This window comes from Saccopteryx leptura, chromosome 5, assembly GCF_036850995.1.
Source record: "Saccopteryx leptura isolate mSacLep1 chromosome 5, mSacLep1_pri_phased_curated, whole genome shotgun sequence".
NCBI lineage: Eukaryota > Metazoa > Chordata > Mammalia > Chiroptera > Emballonuridae > Saccopteryx > Saccopteryx leptura.
Window position 1 is genome coordinate 186,246,894 of NC_089507.1, and position 26,403 is coordinate 186,273,296.

Below are 26,403 nucleotides of genomic sequence, written 5' to 3' on the forward strand. Positions count from 1 at the left end.
GGCAACCTCAGCATTTCCAGGTCGACGCTTTATCCACTGTGCCACCACAGGTCAGGCAAAGAATCAAGTTTTTATAAGATGACAAAGTATCACCCATAAGTTACTACCTCGTCACATAGCTGGGGCTACTACCTTAAACAGGTGATAAAATTACATCACAGATGCTGGAACAATTAGTCACTCTGTGCTCTTATTATGTTGTAGTAGTCAATATGCAATGACGCATTTGAACTGGAATTGGTCAAACTCTCATATCTAACTTCCATTTCATAAGAAATATCAAGATAGAGGAACATGGTAAATTGCTTCATGAGGAAACAATCAGATAATCCACATGTGGAATTTTCTATATGACAACTGATTTGGTCTTTAAATGCAAAAATAGGTAAATGGGTCTTCATCAAACTAAAATGTTTCTACACAGCAATAAAAATGATCAAAAAATATTTAACAGTAACTTGTGAATGGGAGAAAATATTTGCAAATCATATATCTGATAGGGGGTTAATACCCAAAATATATAGGAAACATATAATTAAAAAAACTAAAGAACCTAATTAAAAAATGAGCAAAGGACCAGAACAGACAGACATTTTCCCCAAGAAGACATAGAATGAACAGACATTTTCCCCAAGAAGACATACAAATGGCCAACAGATATATAAAAATGTGCTCCAAATAGATGAACCTGTAGGACATGATGCTAAGTGAAATAAGCCAGGCAAATGCAGCATGTTGTCACTGAAACGTGGAATCTAGGAAAGCTGAACTCACAGAAGCAGAGAACAGAGTGTTGGTGAAGAAATGGTGAGCTGTTGGTCAAAAGGTACAAAGCTTCAGTTATAAGATGAATAGGTTTTGAGTATCTATGTTTAGCTTGGTGACTACAGTTAACAACATACTATAGTATACCTGAAACTTACTAAGATATTGATCTAAAATGCCGTCACTGTACGCACACAGTTTGGTAACTAGGTGAGGTGATAGATGTGTTAGTTTGATTGTGATAATAATTTCACAACATATACTTATGTCAAATCACGTACACCTCAAATACATACAATTTTTATTTGTCAGTTATACTTCACTCAAGTGTAAAGAAAAGAAAAAAAGAGTGAGGCAGAGACTGAAAGGCATTTGGTCATTCATTGAATCTGTTTTTTTTTTTGTAAAAAAAAAAGAAAAGGTAAAATTACATATTTTGAACAACTGTAGAAATCAAGAAGTGAACTGAAAATATATTGTATTAAGGAATTATGAATTTTGTTAGGAATGATAGTATTATAGTTATGTGGGAGAATGGTTTAATCTTTGTAGATGCATGCTGAAGTGTTATGGGGGCAAAGCTATGACAGCTATAATTTTCTTTTAAGTTATCCATCAAACATAAAATATATACATGAAGCAAGTTGGGGAAAAAGTTAATAACTTTTAGATGTAGGTAGAGATTATGAATGCTTGTTAATTTTTTTTTTTTTACTTTTCTATAGGTTTAAAATTCTTCATAATAAAAAGTTAAAGTATTTCTCTCTTTTATTTTAGATGTGAACATTCCAGTGGAAAGTAGACTTTTGGTACTGAACCATTTGGATTTCTGTTTATTTGATTTATACCTCATAACTTGATGGATTAGTGAAACCCAGCACTAGAAATCATTTCTAATGCTACTGTCAAATGTCTATAGATAGTTAATGGTTAATGTATTAATTTATATTACACATGTATATTTAGAAAGATATTTTGTAAAATCATTCGATGAGAAATACTGTTTTTTGTCACTCATGTTCTCTTCATCATCACTACAAGCACTGTTTGATTCCTCTATGTTGTTTGAAATGCAGAATTTTTGGAATCTCCATAATTTAGTTTTCAATCCATAAAATATATGATAATTTAAAAAATCTATTTGTGTAGATGACTATTTTTTATCCCTATATTACCTGTTTTTAAAACAATTAAAAAACTTTTTTTAAGTAATAGGAGGAAAGATAGTGAGACAGATTCCCACATGTGCCCTGACTGGGATCCACCCAGCTACTGCTGTCTGGGAATAATGTCTAATCAACCAAGCTATTTTTAGTGCCTGAGGCTGCCACTAAGACCAATCAAGCTATGCTCAATGCTTGGGCCGATGCTTGAACCAATTGAGCCACTTGCTGCAACAGGGGAAGAAGGAGGGAAGAGGGGAGAGGGATAGAAATAGAAGCAGATGGTCACTTCTCTTGTATGACCTGATCAGGAATTGAACCCAGGATATCCATACACTGGGCCAATGTTCTATCCACTGGGCCAATTGGCCAGGGCAAAAAAAACCAAACACCTTTTAATAATGACATATAACACTTGAGTTCTTAAGTCAAAACCCCACAAAATACGATCAAATCTTACTAAAATTCCTTGCCTCCTTATTTATCCATTATATCAGGTTTCTTCTTTAACCACCCAAAACTAACATGGAAGAAGATTGTTCTTGCCCGATGTATCATTCCTGAACACTACCTGGTGGTGTAAAACAATAAAAGTGAGAGAGCATTGCTTAATATGAGATCTTAAATAAAAGGTGAATGAAAGGTTATAACAAATATCTTGTGTTTGGGAATATAGGGCCTTTATTGAGTGTCTACTGTCAGCTGCCAATGACCTAGGTTTTGGGAAATCAAAGATGACCAAACAGACATGTTTCTTGCTCCTGACTTCTTGATCTTCCTCTCATTAAGTCCACCCATTAGTTCCATGAGTCTGATGAATGACTGATTTTACTATTCTACTGCCAACTTTTGGCTCCCCACCAGGGCTCTATTCTGTGTTTGACCTTCGAACTGTGTCTGTCTTTAGTATTCCAGGTGACCTCTGACCCAGTTAAGATCCATGTCCTTGTTCCTTCCACACCACGGGGACACGCAATTGGCTTCCTTTCTTTCGGGATTTGTATGGATTCTCAAAGAATGGACTGAATTCCTCATGAAGAAAGATTTGATAAAATTTTGTGACTGCCCTGGCCGGTTGGCTCAGTGGTAGAGCATCGGCCTAGCGTGTGGAGGACCCGGGTTCGATTCCCGGCCAGGGCACACAGGAGAAGCGCCCATTTGTTTCTCCACCCCTCCGCTGCGCCTTCCCTCTCTGTCTCTCTCTTCCCCTCCCACAGCCAAGGCTCCATTGGAGCAAAGATGGCCCAAGCGCTGGGGATGGCTCTGTGGCCTCTGCCTCAGGCGCTAGAGAGGCTCTGGTCGCAACATGGCGATGCCCAGGATGGGCAGAGCCTCGCCCCCTGGTGGGCAGAGCCTCGCCCCTGGTGGGCGTGCCGGGTGGATCCCGGTCGGGCGCATGCGGGAGTCTGTCTGACTGTCTCTCCCTGTTTCCAGCTTCAGAAAAAAATGCAAAAAAAAAAAAAAAAAAAATTTGTGACTGGTTAGTTATGACGTCAAGGAAGAGGAAAATCAAAGGTATTTGCAAGAAGCATTATAATGTTGGTGATAAGAAGAAGGAAAGACAATGACTTATGGGGAAAGACAGTGACTATGTCGGGGACATGCTAAGTTGGAGGTGGAGATTGCATGCAAAAGAGGGACAGTTCGCCAGGCAGTGAGCAACGCACAAAGAAAGCGTGGCTGAAATAGAGAATGTGAGGCCCAGTTTAAGCCATGGTTAAATGTGGTAAAGGACAAATTATAAAGAGAGGAGAGCAGTGGGCTTGGGACAGGATTTGGGGGTCCTTTGTTTTAAAAGGGAAGCATGAGTCAAGGGGACCCCATGTGGGTGACTTCAGAACCTCGACTTAGCCTGCTCACAAGTTAACACCTTCACTGGCTTTGAGGACAGCTGAGTTCTGGGGCCACATGAGAAAAAAATGAACTGCCAAGACATTCAAAGATCTACAGAAGGTTTTCCATTTCTTCTCTCCTGGCCCCTTATCCATTTCTGAACTCTGTATGTGGCCAAAACAAGCTGAACATTTCCCCTGAAATTCATGGGAACTTTCTGCTTATATTTCAGGCTCTGAGACAAACCTTCACAGGACATAACAGACTCTACTGACATACAAACAGGACCCTCCATTGGATGCTCAGTCTGAGGCCTTGTAACTTTTTTGTTTTTTGTTTTCTGCCTCTATGACTTTTTCTCTATGATATTTATAACACAAAGATGACACTTTCAACAATATCCATCAGTCCAAATCAATATCTGCTTTATTCTCTCATGTAACTATTTATTTTTAATTTAATGTCATGTGATTTCATTTGGTAGGAAAAAAAATGAGATGCCTCGATGGAGAATAAAGTTATCTGGGAACATACAGGTCTTTCTTAACAGATGGAAAGTGACCCATTTACTACATTCTTTTATTCCAAGTGGAAGTTAGTCATGCCTCATGGGAAGCCTTTCTCAGACCAGGGTTGGTTATTTTGAAATATGAGAACTTGCCCTATCAAAGTAAATGGAGCATAAAATTTTGCTTAATCAGTTGGTGGCTAAGGCAGACAACAGCATGTTTATCTGTAACACACTTTCATTCTTTATTGTAGCTTTTCTTTCATAGCCTTGAAAACGAGGAGATCCTGAGCCACCTCGCCAGAGTGCTAGGTCATTTGGGACACTGTGACCCCCAGGGATTGGTTTACTTCCTGTACTCCTGTCACATCTGACAATAAACATCTGGCAAATTAGCTGGTCATTCACCAGCTGCCCTTTTTCACTATTCTAGGATATTATTAAGGGGACATGAAATCAATAAATCCAGTCTTTTTCTTCCAGAATCAATAAGATAATGGTATACAAAGGGAGTGAGTGCAAATGATTAACACATAGGGCAAAAAGTCAGTGGCATACAAGTGACACAACTGGAGAGACCATATCACATTAAGTGATCAGGAGTAGACTCCTGAAAAATGTGGGATTTGAGCCCAGTCTTGATGCAGGGTACAGCGTGAAGGTGGAGAGTGTTTGCACAGGAATGAGACTGCCTGGGTTCAAATCCAGGCACTTTCATTTGCTGTCTGTATGACCTAGCCCGCAAATGCCTCACGTGTAAATGGAGCTAATAAGGGTTGCTTTGAAAATTAATTGAGATAATATATGCACATAATTTTCCAGAGAGTAAGTGCCCATTACATGTTACAATCTTCATTAAATCTGATTAGAGATGATAGATGAAACTGTTAGAATGGATGTTGTTGCTTTTAGAGAAATATCTGGAAAATAAGAGAAAGAATATATAAAGAGCCGTGGCCAATCCTTCCACAGAAGGAGTAATGGAAGAGTGAGGGTCCCCCATGAGACAGCAAGTGTGAGAGGTAAAGAGGAAATGGAAGGTTAAAGAGGAAAGAGTGGTGGGGATGGAGATACCGAAGTTGAGAAAGACCATCATATATGGGGATTTGCACAAGAAAACTTGAGCACGTGTTGCTGGACCTCTTCTTCACAACATACACAAAAATGAACACAAAATACCATGTTTCCTCATGTATAAGACGCTCCTATGTATAAGATATACCTTAATTTTGGGGCCCAAAATTTGAAAAAATGTATTACATAAAGCTATTGAACTCAAGTTTTATTCATCATAAAATCCATACATCTCCTCATCACTGTCAAAACTCCCATTCATTAGCTTGTCTTCATCTGTGTCTGATGAGCAATCACTGTCTTTAACAATGAGCACAAAAACAAGAGTGAAAAAGCGAGAAATGCAAGTAAAATAGTCTACAATCACTGTATAAGAGGCACCTAGTTTTTAGACCCCAAATTTTTCAAGAAAAGGTATGTCTTATACATGGGGAAACACAGTAGATCACAGACCTCAATGTGAGAGCTAAAACTGTAACATTCTCCAAGGGAAATGTAAAAGAAAATGTTTGTGACTGTGGGTTAGGCAAAACCTTCCTAGATAGGGCACCAAAAGCACAAGTGACAAAACAGACAAGTTGTGCTTCATCCAATGTAGGAGAGTTTGTGCTTCAAAGGATTAAGAAAGTGAAAAGACAATTCACGGTATTGGAGAAAATGTTTGCAAATCATTTATCTGATAAGGATTTAGTAACCAGAATATATAAGAACATTCACAGCTCAATAATAAAGACAAATAATCCCAATAAAAATGAGCACAGAATCTGAATAAACATTTTCCAAAGATATACAAGTGGCCACAATGCACATGAACACACACACAAATTATTATCCTTAGTGGTAGGTAAAATTTAGATTTCTTTTTTTTTAAATTTTTTTTATTCATTTTAGAGAGGCGAGAGAAAGGAAGAGAAAGAGACAGAGAGAGAGAGAGGAGAGAGAGAGAGAGAAAGAGAAGGTGGGGAGGAGCTGGAAGCATCAACTCCCATATGTGCCTTGACCAGGCAAGCCCAGGGTTTCGAACCGGCGACCTAGTAGGTAAAATTTAAAGCTGCTCTTCCCTCAGTAGAATTCTTCACTTTTACTCTAAAATGTTTGAGTGTCATATTGAATTCAAGGTTGCCATTTAATTTTCTTCTGAAATGTATGGAATGCCATTAGATATGGTTGAAGTTATATAATTAATGCAGCACTGTTAGGTAAACAAGTAAGTTTTTTTTAGATTTGCTCACTTGTATTGGGGCAGCGCCATGTGTTTATAGTCTATGGAAGGCTGTGCATGCTTGCCCTCAGGGCTGCAGAGTGCAAATTGTGGATTGCCTTCCTGCTTGGGAGGAGCCATTGTTTGCTGGAGAAGGTTTTTTTTTTCCCCCCAGTCTGTTTTGCAGAAGAGTACAGAGAGAGAGAGAGAGAGAGAGAGAGAGAGCGAGAGAGAGAGCCTTAATGAGGCTTGTTGGGGCCTACAAGTCCAGAGGTCAGTCTGGAGAATGAGTCCGTGGTGTGGAACCAGAGTCCGATTCTGGGCTTGGGAGCCCTGAGTGAAAGGGCAGTGGTCTTCCCTGACTGCTTGCTCATCTAATATTGTGAGACTCTAATTAACGGAATGGCCCACCACTTTCCGGCTCCACTGTTCCTTGACCATCTGCTCGAATCCAATGGGAACCTTCTCAACGACAGCCTCTGCCCCCGGCCCTACAAGCACCAAAGCGCATGAAAGTGAAATGATATACAAATGATGAGAGTACACAGTTCTACCTTATTTGGAAAAGGACTTCATGTCTTAAAGTTGTCTGGGGATTTTTGAAAAATGAGTATCTTAACCATAGCCTTATCATGTATTTAGAAATGCTTTATGAAACTCATATGATTCACTCTTGATGCAAGCAAGTAATCATTTACCTATGGGCAGACCCTGGAATATGATGTTCCACATGATACACGCCAGGTGGACCTCCAGTCTAGGAGATCCCAGTAGGACAGCTGGAGTAGAATAACCTGAATTGCTCAGTCAACTCAAATGTTCAGACTGCTGAGATATACTAATATATGTCAACTCTAATTAAAATTTATTGTTTTCATATTGCCCTAAAATTCCATCGTCCCGTCTATTTAAAACAGGGGTCCCCAAACTTTTTACAGAGGGGACCAGTTCACTGTCCCTCAGACTGTTGGAGGGACAGACTATAAAAAAAACTATGAACAAATCCCTATGCACACTGCACATATCTTATTTTAAAGTAAAAAAACAAAACGGGAACAAATACAATATTTAAAATAAAGAACAAGTAAATTTAAATCAACAAACTGACCAGTATTTCAATGGGAACTATAAGCCTACTTTTGGCTAATGAGATGGTCAACGTGCTCCTCTCACTGACCACCAATGAAAGAGGTGCCCCTTCCGGAAGTTGGGCGGGGGCCGGATAAATGGCCTCAGGGGGCTGCATGCGGCCCGCGGGCCATAGTTTGGGGACCCCTGATCTAAAACATATTTTATTGTTTTATTTATTTATTTATTTATTTTTTTAACACTTAACCAAGTCTTTCTGAGTGTCTGTATTACCAAATGCTCTTCTAGGAGACAGGATGTTCTGAGACTTACGACAGGCTGACAAACGGTACCATGGAGAGACATTCAGGGTACTCACAGTACCTTGGGAACTGGGAGGAAGATGCATTTAGCACCGGCTGGAGGAGGTAAGGAGCTTTCATGAATGAGAAGACAGTTGACCAAGGGTTGGAAGTATAAGGGCTGGAAGGATAAGGGCAGTAGGAATGCATATATAGAGAGAAATCGCCAAGATAGGACTGAGAGCATCAGGGAGCTACTCATCACCCTTTCTCCTGGACCACTGCAATCATTTCCCTGATGGTCTTTTTACTCCGGCCCGACTCTCCAAATCTGCAGTTGCTAAATAACTTCATCTTTATTTCTCACATGGAAGCACCATTTATAACAGCATTTCTATAGTATTCCCTAAAGATGGTCATCAACAAAAAGGGATTTGGAAAGGTTACATACTTCTGTACCTCCTAGGTGGTCTTCACAGTGTATATAATCTAGAATGTGAGAGCCTGGGGAGGTATCTTCCTTGTTCATCACTGTACTCCCATTGTCAACAAAAAGCTTCACATAGTAGGTGCTGAATAAACATTTGCTGATCAACTTGGCTTATTGAATATTATTAAAATACCAAAGTGAATATCTATTTCACTTTGGGAAACCCAGCACATGTTCCAAATGTCTTTATCACCTTTCATATGAATTTACCTATACCATGACAAAACTCTATTTGAAAAGTGTTTGTTTCTACTATAAAGCTAAGTTTCTTAGCATCCATAGAGGACAATGCCTGTTTAAAGTCTACTAATTTCCTGTCTTCCATTTGTTGCTTTTAAGCACAATCAGACTTCTTCCATTTTACACTCTGATTATTATCCCCCTCAAACTTTTCTGTAATTTCTTCTGTTTTCACTCCTTTTTTTTAACTGTCCTCTGCTGCCACTTCTCCTCTCCTATTCCACATACATATATGATTTACCTGCCTAAAATCCATTGTTTAAGATCCAGTTTTATGTTCTAAAAAATATAGATGTTCTCACTGCATAACACGATTATTATACTCACTACATTGTATTACAATAATATTTTAAAAAGACAAGTCATTTGATAGCAGGGAAGAAAAAAGCTTTTATTATCTCTCATTCAGGCCTTTCAAATATATCAAAGATTTTACCCCTGTTGTCCAGTGTAGCAAAAACTGGCTATTCACCAAACCCATTTTCCTTTACATTTTTTCTCAGCTTGACTACATTTCCCATAACCTGGCAGACAAATGTGGCCATGTGATGGAGTTCCACCAATGTGAAAGGGGGATAAAAGAAACATGCCACTTCCATGAGCGGCCCATAAAAGCCTCTCTCCCATCTCTTTCTCTCTTCCCCCTGTTGCCATCTGAATGCTGATAGCCAAGATGACCTAGAAGGCCATGTGTTAAGGGCTTCAGAGCTTTTGTTAGTCTGCTTCCCTGAATCACTGTGTGGAGCAGAGTCCTTATCACCTTCCCCCTTAATGTCTTATCACTGCCAATTAGACTTAACATGAGTGAGAAATTAACTTTTATTTGGTGCCTCTTTTATTTTGAAATCTAGCATTACCTTAATGAATACACATTGCAGAAATTAATCAAAATACTTCCATTTCTTTTTTAAAAAATTTATTTATTTATTTATTCATTTTAGAGAGGAGAGGGAGAGACAGAGGGAGAGAGAGAGAGGAGAGACAGAGAGAGAGAAGGAGGGGAGGAGCTGGAAGCATCAACTCCCATATGTGCCTTGACCAGGCAAGCCCAGGGTTTTGAACCGGCGACCTCAGCATTTCCAGGTCGACATTTTATCCACTGCACCACCACAGGTCAAGCAATTCTTCCATTTCTAACCCTTGCTTAGAAGCAGTTGAAAGAAGTCTGAGAACTGTGTTACCTTCCCAAGGAAACCTGTTATCAGGGCCCATCTGAGCTGACCAAAATTCAAATTTATATCTGGGGAATATCTCCATGTTAGACAGTACATGATAGAGGGGAAAAAAGTATCACATATGGTAAGACTTAGGCTTCAGTGACCACAGAAGTCAGAGAGAGAAAGATGGATTATACACATGGAACTATAGAGGGGACCAGTTCTTTATACATATATTAGCTACTCCAACCCTTTCTTTTCATTAGTAAACAAGTTAGTTTTTTTTAGTAGTTAACTTGTTGCCAATTGTCTTGACTTTTCTCTTCACCATCTGCGAAGTTAGCTAATAAGTCAGAGCAGCCCATGAAGTGAGCCTCAGGCTCCACAGGACACACCCAGATTTGAAAGTGAAGCGTTCACAGAAAGAGCAAGATTGCACGAAGGGGTCCAAACAGAGTCCCCAGCAGAATGCCAATGACTCTCTGCTATAGAAAAGAATGAGAGTGAGTGAATGAATGAATGAAAAAGAAAGCCAAGATTGGAAAAGGTTGTGAGAGGAAGTGAGGGCCTTCTAGGACAGGAGGACCAACATAGGCTCTTGTTAGTGGGATAAAACAGGATAAGCAGGAGCTTGCATGGACCTCTGGCTGGACCTCATGTGGTACCTACTTGGAGATGAGATGTATAAAGCCCTCTGTAATGTAATAGGCCTTTTATGGCAGGGTGAGCCAGACTTTCTATTTTAGATAGCAGTAGAAGAAAGATGTACTTTCACTGGGGTGCCCCCTAATGAGAACTGCTGAAGGAATGCAAGGTGGAAAGATTTGTAGGGTCCTAAGATCCTACCTGGGATGACAGCTGGGGTGGAGGCTTTGAAGCCAATTAGACATAATTCAACTTTGGAACACAGTGTAGCTGTCTTACCACCCTGCAATGATTATATTCTTCTGATCTTATTTGTAACCTGCTGACTCACTTGAGGATCACAGAGCTTTTTATTAAGTTACCTTGACAAACCAGAGCAAACAATGCACCAGTGGTTTAATTTCCGAGAATAACTATTACCTACTATCTTCTTGATCAGTTATAATGTGCCATGTGAAAACAGTGCTTATTTCTGAGGTGTTTAAAGAGCTTTTATGGCCATGATTTTATTTATTTACATAATATTACAAAAGGTAGGTGGTAAGTGGCAGTAATAGAATTAGAATTATCTTCTTAATAAAAGAGACGCAGGGCATTAAACAACCTGCCCAAGGTTACAAAGCAGGAAAAGGCAAAACTATGTTGACTTTCTTAACTCCACGACACCAGAGTTGAGGCAGGAGAGCTGGAAGTTAGATTTTTATGACATGACAGATTGGAGCATATTTCAGAAATAACATAGTAAGAGGATTGAATCTTTCTTCTTTCCAGGGGGTACTGGTAGTGGCAAACACTCCATGGGAAGGCTGACTACCATGCTCATGGACCTGTGCTACACTAGAAGCGCATTCAGGTAGTCTCTTTGATAGCTCCCAACCTCATGGAGCTCATGGAATAATGGGGAGATAAAATGTGCATACAAAAATGTAATATTTTAAAACTGGAGAGTAAGAATTATCCAGTGGCAACATCTATTCAAGTGTATAGCAGTGGTAAAAAAAACAAGCAATCAAACAAACAAAAGAACCCCAAATCCAAAACGATTGATAAGTCATTTCATATTTATATATTTGTTTATTCATTCAACAAACACATCTTGAGCACTTATTCTGTGCCAGCTGCTGTGTTGGGTCCAAGTGACTAGTGTTGACTAAGAGGGACACATCTCCTATCCTCACAACACTCAGGGTCTACCTATATGCTGTTCAATACAGTAATCACTAGCCACATGTGGCATTTATGTTTAAACTTAAATAACTAAGTTTAAATAAATTTAGAGATTTAGATACTCAATTGCACTTGCCACATTTCAAATACTGAATAACCATATATGGCTAATGGCTACATTACTGGAGGTGCAGAGAGACCACATTTCTATCAGCTCAGTAGGTTCTATTGTCTAAGGTCTGCAAATTGTGGTGCACAGTCCAGAACTGACTCACCACATACTTTTTAAATAAAGTTTTATTGGAACACAGCTACATCCATTTGTTTATGTATTGTCTATGGCAGCCTTCACAATATCATGGCAGAGTTTAATAGTAGTGACAGACAGAGTTAAAAATATTTACTATCTGGTTCTTTACAGAAAAAGTTTGCTAACCCCTGCTCCAATGGAAATACAGATGCAGAACCAATTCTTAGCAAAAAGGAAGTGGTGAATAAGTAAGTATGCTGAGGAGTGAATAGGACGGGGATCTGATCAGGAAAAGACAAAGGCATCCCTAAAGATGATGGTATTTAAAATGAGTGAAGTAATCAGTAGGGGTTTACCTGGCACAGTGTTCCCAGAAGCAAGAAGAGCCTGAAAATCTGCCGGAAGGGTGTGTGTGTGAGTGTGCATGTGTGTGTGTGTGTGTTTGGCAGGGACAGTGAGGGGGCAGGTCTGGCTGACTGTCAGTTCCAGGAGGTGACTCCATTAATGTTGTCCATTGCTATTACTTCAGTGCCTAGAATGGCATCTGATATGAAGAGGTATTGATTAAATGGTGAATGATTGAATAGCCCAGTAGGTTATGCAGAGATCATTAACCAAGTTTAGGACTGCAGCACTGATCCTAATAAGGGAAGCCACTGATGAGTTTTAAGCAAATTATGGCTTACAATTCTGATCGGGTATGTGTTTTCCAGAGGGCCTCTGCAAGTCTGTGTGGATGAAGACTACGTCCTCCAAGGAGGTCTCCCATTCAGTGACACACAGTGATTCATGTTTCTGTGGTTGGTGCTTGAAAGTCTCTACATATCTATTGAAGAATAAGAGTTAATGAAGCAAACTAGTTCAGTTGAAATTTTGAACTTACAACCAGAAATCAGAAGAAAGCAGTCTCCTAAACTGCATGAGAATGAACCAACAGCAGAGATGTGCTTCGACTTTACAGCAAGGTGTGCACAGTGGCATTGCCCATTGCAAGCAGCCAATGACTCATAGGTGAACTATGGCAAGGGTGGGGCCCCTGGAAACACAAATATGGTTCTGAGAGTTATTTGGCTAAACTCAGTGGATTGAACTTGGATTATAAACAATAATATTTCTCTTTGAGTCAAATTGAAACAATTTCTTTTTGTACTTTCATGATCCTGAACCCCACCCCAAACTTCCTATTCCCTGAAGCTTGACCAAACAGGGCCTGCCATTCAGCACCATGAAGTTCAGGAAGCCTGCCTACTCATAAAGGGAGAAACTGGCCAAGGATTCAGTTGAGGGTCCTTCTCTGGAGGTTTCACAGAAAATTCAACTTCCCAGAGAGGACTTTGTTTCAGTGACAAGAGACTAAGGGAGTATCACGTAGGTGTGACTTTGGAGCCAGTCAGTTAGTTAGCTTTGCTGAGTCTCATTTCTCCATATGTAAGGAGACAGGAGATGGAGTGAAACTGTAAAAATTTCTAAACTAAGGTCCCGTACTACTAGCTGGATTATACTCAAGATCAAAAAGGAAAATGGCTCTTGGTGTTGTTGGAATTAAATGTGTACAGTAGAACTTGTCTAGTGAGTCAGCCTTCACTTAAGCCCTTTCCTTGCCTCATTAGATGCTAATTTACATATTATTCAGTTCTTTTCCTTAGAAATTAAACCCTCCAATGTTAACAGTTTGATTGTATCTTTCTGTAGCCAAAACTGTATTATGAAACCACTTCCAATAAGAACAATCAAAAGGTAGTGTAATTCATTGTGCAAGTCAAAATTCACTGAATGCAGATTTTTTCATTTCTTTATATTTGTATATTTCATTATATTTCAAAAAAAAAGAAGAAAGGAACTATAAACAAAATTTGAAGTCTGGTTAATGATACGTCTATGGAAGACGTTCAGGTAAAATGTATTGATTCAATAACTTTTTTTAAAAATGCATGAAGCATATGAATTGATAGATGGAGAGAAGAATGGAGAGATAGATAAAAATGAGATAAAACAAATATTGTAAAATGTTAACTATAGAATTCAGGTGGTACATATACAAGCACTCATTGTAGAATTCTGCTGTGAGGTTACAAATATTCACAATAAGATGTTTGAGCAGAGGCAATTTTCTTTCTAGTATAAAGACACAGACCCAAGGGCCAGCCTGTAGTACTAACTAAAAGTTTAATCTTGGGCATATTTACCTAATGTTTATATAATCAGTTGCCTCATCTAAAAAAAATGGACATAGTAACAGTATCAAACACATAATGATATTGTGAAGATCAAATAAGTTATTATTTGTAAAGTTCTTTATATGTAGTATAACAAAAATGTTAAATAAAAATTTAAAAATAATCTCATATATAAGATCATTGGTGAGAAAACATATTGTCCTGACTTTCTTGGACATTCAACCCTGAGAATGGAGAATTTATTAAAACCAGATGACAGTCTGTATACCCAGAGGTATTAGTCATTTTTTTCTAATCCAGGCATATTTTATTTCCTGCCAAGAGGTAATAGAATCATTAGTATTAATAATATTTAATTTCTATTTTCACTTCCCTAAAAAGTTTCACTTGCTTAAGGCATGTTCTCTAACCCCAGGCTTGAATTATTCATAATATCTGGATATCTATATAAATTGTGCACTGTTTGTTGGATTGTAAATTAGTGTGGCCACTATGCAAAACAGTATTAAAGTTTTGCAAAAACTAAAAATATAACTACCATGTGATCCAGCAATTTTATTTCTGGGTATTTATCCATAGAAAACAAAACACTAATTTAAGATATATGCACCCCCCATGTTCATTCCAGCATTATTTACTAAAGGCAAGATACAGAAACAACCTAGGGTCTATTGATAGATGAATGAATAAGGAAGATGTGGCACATATGTACAAAAAAGTATTACCTGACCATAAATTAGATTGAAATGTTGTCATCTGCAACATGGCTAGACCTAGAGAACGTTATGCTAAATGAAATAAGCCAGACAGAAAATAGCATGTAGCTACCTGGTCACACAAAATCATCCAGTGCTTGAATCATTTTAAAAATGAGGGCAGTGAATGTTCTCCCACAAAGGTTAGAAAAATCTGGAAATTAATTTGTAAGAGATTATACACTTTGAAGTCTACAAAGAAGTCTGTGTATCGTGAGCAGGGCCTTTTAAGTCTTTTGAAGAACTAGGCTTGTAGATAGCAACTAGCAGTTTGAGAAGCGAACAAAACAAGCTGAAATGAGAATTCTTATAAGTAAAAGATTAATAAAAAAAGATGCTCTTTATTTCTTCCACAAATACTATTGAGCACAAACTATTCAGGCCCTGGTTTAGGTACTGGGCATTCAGCAGTGGATAAGATAGAAATCCCTGCCAATGTGGAGCTCACATGATAGACCAATAGGAAATAGATCGTGTGTATGTGCGTGTGTGTTTGTAGCTAATAGTAGGTACTAAAGAAAACAAGCATGAAAAGGAGGCCAGAAGTGAGGAGGTTAGCCATTTTAGATAAGACTAAGATGACCTCTTATAGAGAAGATAATATTTGCGTAAAGGCTTGACGGGAGGTAGGGCACAGGCACCTGGACCTGTGGGAAGTACAAATGGGAGAGGAAGTGCTCATGGCCTCAGGGGGAAGCACGCATGGCTGTTTGCATCAGTGTGACTGGAATATGTTGAGCACCAGGAAGAAGAGCAGGAGATGAGTCAGGGAAGACCCAGCCATGGGGCCTTATGGCCATGGGAAGGATTTTGGCTTTTTCTCTGAGTCAGATGGAAGACATGGGAAGGATTTGGACAGAAGAGTGACATCTTGATTTCATTTCTCAAGATCATTTGGCTGTTGTGTTGATAATGGTCTTGTGGTCTTGGTGGTGGCAGTGGAGGAGAGGTCAGGGGTGGAAGAAGGGTGTGGCAGTTTTAAATCTGTTCAACACATTCTCTGATATTCTTCCCATTGAGGGGGGGATAGTCCTTTCCCCTTGAAACGAATGGGCTTGTTTGTGGTGTTTTAATCTATAAAGTAGGATGGAAGGGAAGCTCCTATTTGAGGATAGGTTATAAAAGGTGATGAGACTTCTACTTCATTTACTATAAAACTCTCTCTTGGAGTCCTCCCTGTTAGAGGGAACTCATGTGGCAATTTGGTCCACAGTCCCAGCTTGTCCTGTCTTCAGCCATCCCAGTCCAGATGCCACATAGGAGTGAGGAAGCCATCTTGGGAAAAACCCTCCTGATCCAGGTGTTCCAGGCCCAGCCAACTGAGTCATCCTAGTTGAGGCCCAGGATATCATGGAACACAGAAGAGCAGTCCCCACTTTGTATATTTCTGAATTTCTGATCAGCAGGATCCAGAAGCATAATAAAATGGTTGTTGTCTGATGCCATTGTGTGTTGGGATGGTTTGTTATGCAGCAATGGATAATTGGGATAGAGGGAGAAGAGATGAGGCTCCTGTACCTGTCCCGGTGAGAAATGATGCTAACTGAGATCAGAGTGGGTGCTGTGGGGAAGATGAGGAGTTGTCCGACTCTGAATACACTGTGGAGGTGGAATCCTGAATTTGCTGATTGATTGAATGTAGAATGAAAGAGAAAACTCTTGAATGATACCTAACTTTTTGGTTTGAGCCATGTTGGTCAAATAAGCCTGTAAATATGATATATAGGTTTGCTTACTTATAGTTTGCATTGGGTGTGGGGGACAGGCTATAAGCAGGCAGGGTCATTATAGCCTAAGGTTTAGTTTTAAGACTAAGCCTTTCCTACTCTAAGTGACTTTGTATCAGAGACTTCCTTGTTTGTATATTGGATTAAAGGTTTTGATTTCTACACTGTAAAATGGGGCAGACGGGTGCTTGCTCACGCTCGGTTCCTGCTATCACCATTGCAGAGACCTCCCTGATCCCTTGCCCTCCATGGGAAAAGCAGATTTTCTGCTTTTCCCTTGGCTTCTCTTATGGCTTGCCTGTCTTGGTGAGACACCAATAAACAGAATGGGCCACCATCCTCTGACTCTGCCATTTCTTTACCGTCTGTCTGAATCCAATTGGAAACTGGATGTGAATGGCCACGATGGCAGCTCCTGGCCATACTAGCCACTGGAAGGATAGAGTTGTCATTCATTGAGATGGGAGAAAAACTGTAAAAGGAGCATGTTTGGGGACAGAAAGAGGAGCATCAGGAATGTTAGGAGCCCAGTTTTGGACATGTGAACTTGAAGACGGCTTTTGCTTATTCAAGTGGAAGGATCAAGTAGGCAGTTGGAAATGACATCTACATCAAGTGAGGAGACAAGATCAGATGATCATGATAGATATGCAGTTAGAAAAGAAAAAAGGTACAAGGAATGAGCCTTGGATAACTCCAGTGTTTAAAGGTCCAGGAGATGAAGAAGAACCAGGAATAGAAAGAAACTAGTGATATAGGAGTCATATTCTGGAATCCAAGGGATGAAAGTACTTCAAGGAGGAGGAAGTGATTACTTGTGTCAAATGCTGCTGACAGGCCAAGTAAAATGAGAACTGAGAAGCCACCATTGAATGAGAGAAGTTGAGGGTATATAAGACTATCATTTATTGAGCACCTATTATATGCCAGGCATTGTACTGCACACTATTATAATAGTAAAGAAAGAGATAGCTTCAGGCAAATTTTAGATTATAGTTATCATTTATTGAATATCTACTATATATCTGATAGTTAGTGGGAACCTTATATAGACTATCTCATTTCATCTTCAAAGCTTTTTAAAATATGAATAAGAGACATGAAGGTATCTGCCCGACATGACACAGCTAGTAAGGAGCATAGCTGGCTCGCAAACCCAGTCTCGCTTGATGTCAAAGTGACTGATCTTCCTAATAGCATTCGTCCTTAAGAGGTTCCCTGGGAAATCCTGAGGGGTTCTGGGTATGAAAGGTCATTAGGAAAGAAACATCCTTCTGGGAGTTCATGTTTACTCAAGGTTTTAAGAGAGGACATAAAAGTAATTTTGCGATAAAAAAATATAAATGTATTATAGAATATAGTACATTGGAATGCAAAATTCAAATATAGTTTTTTAAAATAAATGAATAGCCCATGTGTGTATATTGCTTAAATCATTTTGGATTTTGTGTGGTTTTCTGTCCTTGGTGAATCAATTTATGAATACCTTACCCTTCTCCTCTACAGAGGTTGATTTGCTGGTTTTTCTGGTTAGGTTGTGAGGGCAGATGTATCCTAATTAATAAAAGCATTCCATCACTGAGGTTTTTAACCTAGGGCTCTGAGAATGTCAGAGTAAATGAACTCTCTACATGGAAAATTTGGTGATTATGAACATTCATTTTTCTATAAAAAGTATCTATCAGCTTTTCTCAAAGGATCCTTGACTTTCAAATGATTAAGCCTCAGCTGGTAGAGAAAGCACTCAGGCATAACTTATAGTTAACAGAATAATTATGGTTTGCATAGCTTTTCTTGGGCAATTTTTGAAGGCCTAGTTACACCATATCCAGAGAATAATAATGGTGACAAAGCTTTATGATGCATTGTCTAACGAAAGGTTTGTACGTCATTTCCTATGAAGTTTGAGAGATGAAGTTTGATTAGTAAAATACTGTCAGATGTTGGTATCTAATATTTAAAATCAGGGCTAGTTAGGGAAGTCTAGTGTATTTAGTTGGTCATAACTGCTCCTCAAACTTGCACATTCCAGGGTCAAGTGTTAATATGACAACTCAGGAAAATGATATATATTTATATCATCTTTTTAAAAAAAATGAAGTAAATCTTGATTAAGAGGAGTCAAATTCCTTGAACCATCCTTTCTAAATGTATATGAGAAAATAACACGTTTATAACCTCTTATTTTTCCTCACCCCATTGACCTATAGTTCAGAGATCACACCTTTGTGGCCAGTAGCAATATTTCCTTGAAATCTACAGGACTTGAATTTTTTAAAGGTTAGGTTCTAATTTATTAAAATGGGGAGATTCTTTCCTCCTTTCACCTCCTTTGGATTTACAACTTCTTTTGAAAACCCTAAAATCTGTCAACACAGGACAAGTTCTTTCTCCTGGGAGAGCTTTGTTAGGCAAACCCGTTCTTACCACTTCCTATTGTTCCATACCAGGTCCTCCCACCCCTCCAGGCATTTGTGATCTCAGTCTCTGCTGTAATCAACTGATCCCCAGTGTGACAAGACTCTTGAGTGGGGCAGGATTCAGAAGGTGTTGTGATGGATTAAATAGATTGTGGAGAACAATTTTTGAATACTTCTCTGAGTTATGCTTATAGTGTTCCCCTGCTCCTAATGTTTAATCAAAATTGCAAATCATCTGGTCAATATCTTGGTTTCTAATAAGGTGGCAACAACTCTTTCTCACATTCATGTACAGATTGGTATACTTTAGAATTCCAGTAAAACTCTTATTTGTTCAGGCCAACTGAGATAAAGAAGTCAATATTTAGTAAAAATATTAAATTCAGGGTATTTTAAAATACTTGCAAGGTAGTAGATTCCTTGCAAGTATTCAGATTAACATTAACATCAATCTACCTCTAACAGTGTTTCCAAAATAGTTTTTTAAAAGAAAATTTAGCCAATAGATAGAATTAATTTATAATTGGCTGATATTAAATATATTCAAAAACTTGTATTTTTATAATTATGAAAATACCTACACCCGAATACACAGTCTTCTGAGCCAGCTCTTTCTTCATAGGCAATGCAATTAAGTTACAGATCGCTGCAGGTGAATAATTACGCTTCAGATTTGGCAGCATTCAGATGATTGTACCTTTGCATGGATAATATTTGAGTTCAATGAATTTGGCTAAACCAACCAGATATTTACGTAAGCATACAGTTTTTATGTCAAAGCACAAAACAAACTGAGAGCAAATGGATGGCCACAATAAACTTCTTCCCTCAAAATGTACATACCAGCACTGAGAATGAGGATGATAAGTTGAAGAATGGGTTTGCTTATATAGTATTTCTGCTTAACAAACCATCACCACACTTAAAACAAAAAATTATTTGTTTGCTTAAGAACCTGTAATATGGGCAGGACTCAGCAGGGACAACCCATCAATACCCCATGAAGTATCAATTAGAGTTGATAAATAAATCCCAGGCTGGAGGATCCATTTCTAAGATAGTTTACTCATACAGTTTACAAGTTGGTGTTGCATCTCAGCTACAAGCACTGTAAGGATACTTGGTTTCTTGCTATTTGGGCTTCTCCTCTGGACTGTTTGGGCTTCCTTCAAAAATGGTGGCTGGGACCTAAGAGTAAGTGTTCTAGGAGGACAGGGTTCAAACTATAAGGATTCTTTTCAGTTTAGTCTCAGAAGTTCCAGATAGTGCTTTCTGTTACATTCTATAGACCACATAAATCATTAGGTCCAGCCCAGATTGAAGGGGAGTAAAATAGATTTCACCTCTCAATGGAAAATATGTCAAATAATTTGCAACTATTTTTTAATCTACTGCATCGCATATCTAAGATATCACTGTTACCAGGAAATGCTAAGTTAACTGCCTATTCAGGGTGACCACGTACTCTTGAAGAAAGCTTCTGAAATGCAGATTATCTGTAGAGCTCCATCTGGGACTCAGTGTAAATCTATATGACTCAGAGTTACATACAGTTGGTTTATTTAAGTCAGTTGTTTAAATGAAGAAATGGTGGTGACCAGTACACTGATGCAGTGTGTCTGTGAATGGATGATGCTGCATATTGAAGGGTCTGGTATGTGACAGTTTGGTGTCATTTGCAATAATAATGTGAAGTTTCCATTAACAACAGTTAAGCAAGCAAGCAAAACAACCCATGAACCTTTAATTCTCAATGACTCTGCCCTTTAAGGTTGTGTTTACATTGCCCCTTCCCCGTGGAAGCAGGCATAAAACTCACTTACTTCTACTAACATCTGTGTTTAGACAGGTAGCATGGACTAACAAATAACTTGGGTTTTAAAATTGGAAAAACCAGGTTCCAAAACTGGTTTTGATGCTTTTGAGCTGATGACTTTGATTAACATGCTAAAGCTTTGTTTCCTCAGCTCTAAAATGGGCCTGATAGTAATAATATCTACCTGGCAGGAATGTTGGGAGATGATAAATGCAAAGCAGTTAGAATGCCTGGCACTTAGAAAGAATTCGATGCATGTTAGGGATTAGGCAATACATAATTATTATTTTCTTGGTTACTTCCCAAGGTTTTTAACTATAGGCCAATGTATTAGGAAGGAGAACATGATATTCTTGAATATTTATGGTCACAATGAAAGTATAATCTCCTTGCTTTTCTGATGTGCTACTGACACCTTTTTCAACTAGAATTTTCAGTTCTTAAAATAAGGATTTTTAGGTCTAAAAGTGAGAAGTGGATAATATCATGGGGTCCTGGTACAAAAAACAAAACAAAACAAAACTGGGCGAAGCTAAATTATTTAGAGTTTATGTTCCAGTTTTCTTAGAGCTGGGTGATCTTGGGGAAGTTATGTTCTCAGAGTTCCAATTTCCTCATCTATACAGACATGGCTAATACATGGTACTCAGTTTGCAGTATTGTTATGATAGCAAATTGCGGCAAAGTGACTTGGCACAAAGCAGCTACCAACAGTGCTATTTACTCAATATTATTACAGAGCTGATCAAGAGAACTGAATGAGTCTAACTAACTTTCAACTTAATTTCATGCTTTATAGACACAACCTAAGAAAATGTACTTTTTTTATCTTCTCATGGAAGATGATTTTAGCTTATTCTTTCTTTTCATTACTTCCCTTCCCTTTTTTTTCCTTAAAAAAATTTTTTTTGTCACTCTTTCTATTTTCATTTCTACTTCCTTCACATGTTTTGCCCATTATTTTCTCTTTGTTGTTTGGGTGTTTTCTGTGTTAATTTCTAAAAGTTTTTTTCTATATTAAGAAGTTGCATTTTGTAATAGGAATTGCCAATACTTCCTGATCTGTAATTTGCCCTTTGAGTATTTTATGGTGTTACTTTAGCTTGTTTTGTTTTATCATGAAGGAAAAAAATGTTTGATTTTTATGTAGTCAAATTTTTGACCTCTTCTTTTATGGCTCCAGGGTATTATTATATCATAGTTATAAAAAACTTTTCTCATGCTTATATTACTTTAAAATTTATATTTTGAGCACTTTTAAAGTTAATTTAAGAAAACACTTAAATATAATAAGTATCTCTCTATGTGCTGGTACATGCCTGCTCTAATTCTTGTGCTGCATACATGATTTATTAGTTGGCAGGGTTAGTCACCCCTCATGATTACTCTTTTTCATAAGTTTTCTGTTTAACTTCTTAGTTTTTTCAATTCATTTTAACAATATTTGTCTGGTTCGTAGCAATTATGTTGTTTTATTTACTGAATTCACATGAATTAATAGATTAATTTAAGCAAGATTAACATATTTTTCATCTTGAATCTCCTGTTCATGAGTATAGTATGTTTTTTCACTTATTCCCGTTTCTTTCATGTCCCTCAGTAGCATTTTCAGACTCTTCAAGTTGATTTTAACTTTACGTCTTACATCTATTCCCAGATGTTTTATGTTTCTGATGCTATTGCACATGGGGTTTTTACTTCAATTACACTTTCCAATTGATTTCTTCATCATTCCTTATGACATCTTTTGCCATATAGAATTTTAGATTTTTTTTTAATGTAAATAAAACAACTAAAATTTTTCTTTAAGATTTCTGTTCTTTCACTTTGCTTGAGTGTAAAGGGAGCAAATCATGGTAATGATATACAGCCTTGACAAGTCCCTCATGTTTTCTCCATTGCCACACACAGTAGGTAGGCTCTATTTACATTGCTTAATAACATAAACCAGTCTTCCACAATGATTAGCCCATTGGGCCATAGCTAATCCATAAGCCATGTTCTAAAATCACCAGAGATAAAACCCACACAGACTGAAAAAGCCACTTCTGATTGTGCCAGTTCTCTTCTCAAACATCCATCCCTTATGAATATATATTAAGGCAGAGACCCGTGGTGCCACATCCAGATCACCTTGAACTCTGATACTCTCATCCTGAAAGATCGATTTGAGGGCTTTCTCTAGTCATATGTTAGCAGGACAAAAGTGCTATGTGGTTAATGTCCTTGGGAATATCCCTCAACTGGTATTGGACAGTCGTCAGTTGGCATGTATCTCTTTTACTTGTGCCTTCATTGAGAAACTTTAAGACATGTTCTATATCATCATCCATACGTCCCCAAAAGCCTGAGCCCCAATTTCCCACGGTGGTAACCTATTCATGAATGTATTGGCTTCCTTTTCTTCTGTGTCTCACTTCACCATTTCCCTAATTTCTGGGTTTAATTTCCAGATGATTTTGTTACACTCAAATCCTTATCTCTGGGTTGTTTCTTGGGGAGTGTAAAATAAGATAAAGTTATTTTTACAGGCTTATCCCATGTACTTTTACAACCTCATTGCCTGCTTCTCTTCATTAAGCATCCTGAACTTAGTCTCATTAACCTACCTCAAAGGCCCAAGCACATCATATTCTGAGGTTTTTCTATCTTTCTAAGAACTTTCCCTTTCCATGATGGTGTGCTTGGTTATTTTTCTTTTAAGACTTGGGTCAAATGTCATTCTGTCTAGACTGACCTTTGCCTTCCTAACCTAAGTCAGATGCCTCTTTCTCTGTGCTCCCAAACATGGTCTACATATCTCTGTTGTGATCCACTATCCCCCAAAATGGTCACAATAATCCCGCCAATCCCTCACAAACTTTTGCAATGTGGCTTTGTAGATCTTCCCATTATGAAGGGGAATCTTTTTTGCCCTACCCTTCCTTGCATCGGGGCTGGTTTTGTGACTGGCCTTGATGACAGAATGTGGCAGAACTGAGCCTAAGCCTTAGGAGGATTTTCAGTTTCCACTTACACTCTCTTAGAAAACAGCCTTCATGTAAAGAAGCTTAGATAACTCTGCAGATAATGAGATACCTTATGGAGATGGTGTCCTTGTGAAAGAGACACAGGGTGCCCTGGACAACAGCCAGCACCAAGGTCTCAGACACGTGAGGCGGTCCTTCTGGAATACACATCATCCAATACATGGAGGAGAGACAAGCCCTGCCCAAGTCCCTGGCCCCAGAAATCATGAACAATACAGTAGTTGTTTTAAGTTATTGAGGTTTTTTTTGTGTGTGTGTATTTTTTCTGAAGCTGGAAACGGGGAGAAACAGTCAGACAGACTCCCGCATGCGCCCGACCGGGATCCACCCGGCATGCCCACCAGGGGCGACGCTCTGCCCACCAGGGGGTGATGCTCTGCCCCTCCGGGGCGTCGCTCCACCGTTACCAGAGCCACTCCAGAGGCCAAGGAGCCATCCCCAGCGCCCGGGCCATCTTTGCTCCAATGGAGCCTTGGCTGTGGGAGGGGAAGAGAGAGACAGAGAGGAAGGAGGGGTGGGGTGGAGAGGCAAATGGGCACTTCTCCCATGTGCCCTGGCCGGGAATCGACCCCGGGTCCCCTGCACGCCAGGCCGACGCTCTACCGCTGAGCCAACCGGGCAGGGCCTAAGTTATTGAGTTTTGTGATGGCGTTACATAGCAATAGATACCTGTAATGTCTATAATAGACCTTTCCATTACATACTATAATTACTTGTTTACCTGTCTTTCACACTTGGGAGCTGTGCATAAATGGGGACAGAATATTTTACCTTGAGACTCAAGAGAGCTCTACAATGATGATTGCATAAAAAAGGGGGGCTCATCAGGGAGATCACAGAGAACACTTGTCATATTGGGGATTTTTTTCTTTGGGGAAATGAGAACCAAAAAATCAAAAGGTACTAGAGAGTTACTGGAAGATGAGAATGAGAATACAATTCAGAGTAGTTGAAAGGATCTCCAAAGCTTTTGGTTCATGAGTTCTAATAGCTAATGAAATTCTTTGGGGGAGGGGGATTTTTCTAAAGTGAGAAGTGAGGGGGCAGAGAGACTCCCGCATGCACCCAACCAGGATTTACTCGGCAAGACAACTAGGAGGAGGTGCTCTGCCCATCTGGGTTGTTGCTCCATTGCAACAAGAGCCATTCTAGTGCCTGAGGCAGAGGCCATGGAGCTGTCCTCAGCATCCAGGTCAACTTTGCTCCAAAGGAGCCTTGGCTGCAGGAGGCAAAGAGAAAGATAGAGAGAAAGGAGATGGGGAGGGATGGAGAAACAGATGGGTGCTTCTATGGTGTGCCCTGACAGGGAATAGAACCCAGGACTTCCACATGCCAGGCTGATGTTCTCCCACTGAGCCAATCAACCAAGGCATGATAAAATTCTTGACTTCTGTTTCAATCAATGTGCAGCCTAGATGAGCCCCGCAGACACTAGTATCTACAGGGGTCTGTCAGGCAGTCACCACTATGTGCAGTTGAACTATCAATCATGGTTCTTACTTTCTAGAAGTTTACATCATAACAGACAAGCAGATGTACCAAGATATTGTGGGTCTCAAGAGGACATAGATAGGTGTGGAGAACAGGAAGGTCAGCTTCAGTGATTATAAGCTTTCTCCTAATAGGTAAATTATAAACTGTATAATATATCTTTATATGTCCCAAGGATAATAGATTCTTAAAAATATTGGTGTGTGAATGAATGAACAATAGAATGAACAGCTGCCTCTTCAGTGCTTACTGCACAACACTTTGTCATGTTATAACATTAAGGGTCAAGAACTCACTGAAATAGAATAATTTTAACCCTGGACATTTCTGTTTGCTAGGAAAGGAAATAATTAGGAAAAATTTTTTAACAGTTTTCTTTTATCTTATAAGATCAATTTAATAGAAAAAAATGCAGACTCCATTCCATGAAAAAATACCTCTGGGGAAATGAAGTACTAAGCATCAAAGGCACAATGACTACTTCCCTAATAAAATTTATGACCATGTTCAAAATACTGAGTAGGGAGGGGTGAGAGAGCAATTATGTGAATAGTAATTCCAAGTTAATTATATAGAGATTAAGGTAATGAATAAGAAATTATTGGAAATATCAGGTTTGGAATAAAGATATTAAAGGCCCTTTTCTCTGTTACATGGATATGCTAATGAGGAGAGAGAACAAATCCTCTAGGACAATAGCTCCATCCATCAGAACTAAGAGATAAAATAACATATTAGAAGTGAACAAAGAAACGGAGTTTATCAGTGATGAAAACCAATAGTCAGTGCATCCTCAGGTTGTATGAGGTTTGAAGAAAAAAAAGAAAACAAAAACAGGCAATACAGTCAAGTTAACAAAAAATCCAGGCCCTCGCAGGTTGACTCAGCAATAGAGTGTCTGCTTGGCATGTGGAAGTCCCAGGTTCGATTCCCGGACAGGGCACACAGGAGAAGCAAACATCTGCTTCTCCACCCCTCCCCTTGCCCCTTTTCTCTCTCTCTCTCTTCCCCTCTTCCTGAAGCCATGGCTCATTCGAGAAAGTTGGTCCAGGGCACTGAGAATGGCTCCATGGCTTCGCCTCAGGCACTAATATAGCTTGGTTGCCAGGCAATGGAGCAATGGCC

General features: G+C 39.0%; 1 protein-coding gene across 1 annotated transcript in view; it reads right to left on the minus strand.

Moving 5' to 3' along the window:
* The window catches only part of SPTLC3 (serine palmitoyltransferase long chain base subunit 3), a 158,504-nt gene that overhangs the window by 128,157 nt on the left and 3,944 nt on the right, over positions 1-26,403 (minus strand). The gene's annotated exons all lie outside the window — the stretch shown is intronic.